Genomic DNA, 5,809 nt, shown 5'->3' on the forward strand with positions numbered 1-5,809 from the left:
AACGGCCCTTTGTTCTCAGCATTTCCTTCCCGCTGAGGTTTCAGTCCTGACTTCCTTTGGGTTTGTAAGTTTCTGAGAAACTCATGCTTTCAATCAGGACCTCCTCTTGGGGGGTCATCCTGGAGACTAAGGCATCTGAAGGGCTGTCCCATGGAGGAGAGAGTCCCAGGTGGGCCAATGAGGATGGCTGGAGGAGGCAGATTTCAGGTGCATAAAAGGCAAAATGGAGCTGATTTCTCAGTGAAGTAGCAAAATGTCCATCTCTGGAAGACTTGGGAATGCTGGCCTTGACGACTTCTACGGTACCTGTCAGCCTCACACGCCAGGACCCAGGAAAAGGATGGGGGTGGGGGGTGAAGAAGGGAGAACAAGACAGAACTGGAGGAAAGGGAGGCAGAGAGCCAGGCACTGACTGGTCTGGGCCTTAAGCTGATTCTCTGGTTTCCCTCCCAGCCCCTGCTTCTCAGTGCTGCTTCCTGTTTCTCGAAATCTGGAGAAGCCAATTTCCTTCAGTGGCCAATTTAATTTGATAAGGAAAGTGAGGGAGCCCAAGCCAAGCCATCACAGGGCCTGTCCTTGAGCAGAAACAGGAAGTTCAGTCTTTACAATCCCCAAAAAAGGGAGAATTGGAAGAGCAGCTGCAAGCCAAATTATTGCAAAGTTTGTTTTGAAGTTTGCAAATACTGTATTTAAAGCTAATAAAGAACCGTGCCCAGCATATTCCCTAGCTCCAGTGAGGACAGAACAACACAGGTCAGGTCAACAAACTGGAGCCCAGGGCCACTTCGTCCTGGGCTTAGATGGGATACAAAGATGAATAGATCCTTTCCCTGCCCTCACAGCATTCAAAACCTTGACTGCAGCCGAAAGATTAAAAATTACATATAAATAAAAACTCACTGTAAGACATACTTAGTTCTGAATGATAAGGAGAGGATAGGAATCTCTCTGGAAATGTAAGGGTGAAATTCAGGGAATCAATACCGCAGTTAGCCGTTTAACTCACCGCATAGCTCGCTATCTAGCCACCTGTACTTAGATTTCATTTTTTTTGCAGTTTGATCCATCCTGATATTCAGCTGTTTTCTCTTTGTTTCTCTCCTCACTGGTTAACTGAAGAACTCTGTTCCCTTTCTCAAAGCTACCCACACCTCCTTAATTAACAACATCCTGACCTGGGAAAGAGCAATATTTTAATCCTTAGAAGCCCGGATACTGGAATCCAATTTACAACTCTTGCAGTATTTACTAGTGACGCATTAGAGTCCCAGGCTGCTGTAGCCAAGGCTGAGTCCAGAGTTTGGAGATAACATCATCTTCAAACAGTCCAGACCCCAGGAAGCCATGTCAGCCCTCCAACCTGCCTGACCAACCCCCCCCTTTGCTATATAACTGAAGTTAGTGCAGCTGCCTACCAGCCTCTGCCGTGGCAAAGGAATTTGCCAGCAATTCTCTCTTGCTAACTTTAATAAAAATCTTTTTTCTTTTCCATGTTGTAGAATCTTGTGAGTGCTTTCACCTTTTGCGAACGACCAAGGATTAATTCCACAGCATGACAGGAAATACTTAACAAACAGACTATATGCCATATTCTTTCTTAAATATCTAGGGTAGTATAGCTACAGTCTTAGATGAGAGGCATGGAAATGGCCCAAGACCAATGACTCTTTGGTGGTTTGTCCAGACCCAGAATTCTAGATGTAGATTTCTCTATTAGTGTCTCTTCGCCCCAGGGAAAGAAAGATACCCTCTCCTCACACAGGGCTAGGAGCCAAGTCCCTAGAAATAGTCCCATTCTGTTCTGTCCTGTCTTGTTTCTCAATAGCCCTGGAGCCCTCAAGAATCCAATTTGTCCCATTACCTAATTCTATGCCCAAGAAACACGAGCCAAACAAAGTATTCTTGAAAATGTCATGATAAATGATGTTTGGAAGCATTCTATTGTTTATAAAACCTTTTCCTATCATTATCTTACTTGAGTATCTCAATTCCGTGACATAGTTATGGAGGGTATAATTAATATCCATTTGCAGATTAAAAAACTGAGGCTAGAAGGTAAGTGATTGCCCAAAACCGCAAAATCAAGCCTATGGCCTGTGACTTCGTCCCACGGACAGAGGTGATAAACTCCCATCTGCTTTCTCCTACACCACACTGCCTCCACTGGAATATGCCAGAGTGGAGAGAGTGTGTAAGGGCATTGTAACACTAGAATTGGAGGAAAGCAGTGAGAAGGTACAAGGTCACATTCTTTGGGGATCCTTGTAAAACTATGCCTTGCCTCTGTGCTTTGATCCCCAGCCCCACGTGTTCTGCCCCGCAGATTCCTCCCCCCCACGGCGTGCAGGTTTAGACCAAGTTACAAGCCAGATTGCACGTGGGTGCTCATGTTCTCTTCCTACATCGAGATGTGTAAGAGATGCCAGAGGCTTTCGATTAGTGGTGATTAGTCGCTAAGATAGATGTGCAGCCTCTGGGGAGGAGCTAGAACAGCCAGCCAGCTTTGCCCCTCCCTCATGCCCCTCTCCTGTTCCCCAAGTGACAGGGTAGCAGTGAGGTGACTATTTAGACTGGCCCATGATCATGGTGGTGGGAAAATGGAGGAAATGAAACGATGGGAAGAGGAAAGTTGGAAGAATTAGAACTTTCATGGGTAAAGGCAGAGGATGAAGAATTAGGAAAAAGCAAAAAGCCAGGTCCTCTAAAGTCCTCCTCCTCCTTCTCGAAGAAAAGACTGTCAGCTTTACAGAAAACCTGGTGTTTCTGGCTCAGCTCACCACAGGGGATGGGTTTGGCTCTGAAATGGGGCTGAGGAACTAGTTCACTTTTCCATTCTCTGGGTTTCCTCTGAAATCTCCTCCCCGCGGGGCACCCCACCCTCTCCTGAACACCTGAAGCGTGCCGCTGCTGCCCCCTGCTGCTAGAGCCCTGCTGGACCAGGAGAGAGGGAAGCCTTTGGAGGGCAGCCACTTGCCACCTCAGGGGAAGCAGAGGAAGACACTCTAAGGAGTGGGCAATAAAACAGAGTAGTTTAAACACAGACGGACCCAGAAATCAATCTTCGCAGGAAATGTCTGAAACATCTGGCTTATCATCAGCATATAGGCCCGTTAAAGAGGTCAAGGCAGGGCGAGGTGGAGAGCACCCACCTGAGACTGAGACTTTTACTAAGACCTAGACTACCCATTTTCTCCCTTTGGCTAGTCTGAAACATATCAACCTTCCTCAAGCACAGTGTTTTCTGTGTGATGGTAAAAAACTTCAACGACTTCATGGCTAAAAGAATAATGTTCAAAATTTTCAACTATCTTTTTCTCACCTCTTATTTCTAAGTCCACAGACTGACCCCCACCTACATTTTCAGCCTCGCCTCCCATTAGTCTTCCTTTCACAGACGGCACACCTATCAAACTGAACAATTTGCTGTTTCCAAACTCTCCCTCTTTTCTTCTCACTGTCATTTCAGTGTCAATGCTTCTGTCTTCCCCCTCCCCCTACTTTTCTAGCTCTATGAGTAACATGCATTATACAGATACAAAATTATTAAACAAAAACTGACAAAAATGAAATAAGAACAGATAAGTATTTTAAAAAACCCAATAACCTCTTCACTATATTTTGCAGCTTTTGAATTTTGTATATCTATATTGCACGTTCAAATATAATAAATTAAATGGCTTATTTCTTAATCAGAAAAAATGGATTAGAAATCTTTGAAATATAATATTTATTCAATAATTTTTAAAATTTGAGACAGAAACACAGCAAGAACATTTATTAATGAAAACATGACAGAGAAGTAAACACCATAAGGAAATTTTTAGTAAAAAGGGTAACAGTAGCCAAGTGACATAAAGAATAGACTGAGTTTCTAATCTAATCTCTTTTTAAAATCTCAGAAGAATAGAGAGGATACTAAAGAAGAAACTTTTGAAAATTAATAGTTTAAATGTATCTCTACATGCAAAAGAATGAAGTTGGACCCCTACCTCACACCACAAACAAAAATTAACTTCAAATAACCATAGACCTAAATGTAAGAGCTAAAACTAGAAAACCCTTAGAAGAAAACAAAAGAGTAAATCTTTGTGACCTTGAATTAGGCAATGGTTTCTTAGCTATGACACTAACTAAATGTCCAACTGACAAAAGAAGAAATAGATAAATTGGACTTTATCAAATTAATTTTTTTTGTACTTCAAAAGGATATCATTCTGGGGTATATAAAGAACTCCTACAATTCAACAATAAAAAGACAAATTTTCCGTTTAAAAATAGATAAAGGATTTGAACAGACATTTCTCAGAAAACATACAAGTGCCAATAAATACATAAAAAGAGGTTCAACATGATTTAAAACCACAAGATACCATCCCAGACAAGAAAAAGCTAAAGGAGTTCATCAACACCAAACGAGTATTACAAGAAATGTTAAAGGAATTTCTTTAAGAAGGAAAAAAACCTAAAAATATGAATAATAAAATAGCAATAATTACATATCTATCCATAATTACTTTAAATGTAAATGGATTAAATGCTCCAATCAAAAGACAGGGTGGATGAATGGATAAGAAAACAAGACCCTTACATATGCTGCCTACAAGAGACTCACTTCAGATTGAAAGACACATACTGACTGAAAGTAAAATGGAAAATGATATCTCATGAAAATGGAAATGAAAAAAAAAAGCTGTGTAGCAATATTTATACCAGACAAAATAGACTTTAAAACGAAGGCTTTAACAAGAGACAAAGAAGGACCCAGTAATTCCACTTCTGGGTATTTATTAGAAACACAAAACAAACAAACTCATAGATACAGAGAACATTTTGATGGATGCCAGATGGGCAGGCCTGGGGGGATGGGTGATAAAAGGGAAGGGATTAAGAAGTACAAATTGGTAGTTACAAAACAGTCATGGGGATGTAAAGTAAAGCATAGGGAATATAGTCTATTATATTGTAATAACTATGTATGGTTTCAAATGGGTACTAGATTCATCAGGGGGATCACTTCGTAAGCTATATAAATGTCTAATCACTATGCTGTACACCTAAAACTAATATAAGATTGTACGTCAACTGTAATTGAAAAATAAAAAATATGAAAAAATAAATAAAATAAAATAAACAAGACAGGGCATACACAAGCCTTCACCCTGAAATGGTATCTGGTCATGAAAGCGGTGAAAAATCTTAACTATGACACTCTTACTAAAACAAAGGATTGAGGAAGTACTTTCTGGGTACCTCCTAGATGCCACTTGTTTCCCTCCCTGCATTCACTCACGAAACATTTATCAACCCCTACTGTGTATGCAGAACTGCCCAGCTCCCAGAGTCTAAGCCATGTGTGGCAGGTAGTGAGGCAGACTGATCTGGAAACAGAACATTTTTATTGGGGGTGACAAGTGCAGGACTACAGGTATGAGCCAGGTGTGTCACATCCCTGAATTCCGCTGAGGACAGTCAGGCATGCTTCCCTTTGGATGAACTCCGTTGTTCTTTTAAGACATAATGTTGTCCTGGAGGAGAGGATGGGCAGAGAGAACCTGAGGGAAAGACAAGGTGGTGGGACAAAAAAATAAAAACACCCCAAAAAACCCACAAGATACCACTTCACACCCATTAGGATGGCTAGAATTAAAAAACAAACAAGCAAGTGTTGGCGAGGATATAGAGAAATTGGAACCTTCATGCACTGCTGGGAGGAATGTAAAATGGTATAGCCACTATGGAAAACAGTTTAGCCATTCCTCAAACATTTAAAAATAGTTATCAAATTATCCAGGAATTCTACTCCTAGGAA

The sequence above is a fragment of the Rhinolophus sinicus genome, linkage group LG01 (genome assembly GCF_036562045.2).
Source record: "Rhinolophus sinicus isolate RSC01 linkage group LG01, ASM3656204v1, whole genome shotgun sequence".
In the NCBI taxonomy this organism is placed as follows: Eukaryota; Metazoa; Chordata; class Mammalia; order Chiroptera; family Rhinolophidae; genus Rhinolophus; species Rhinolophus sinicus.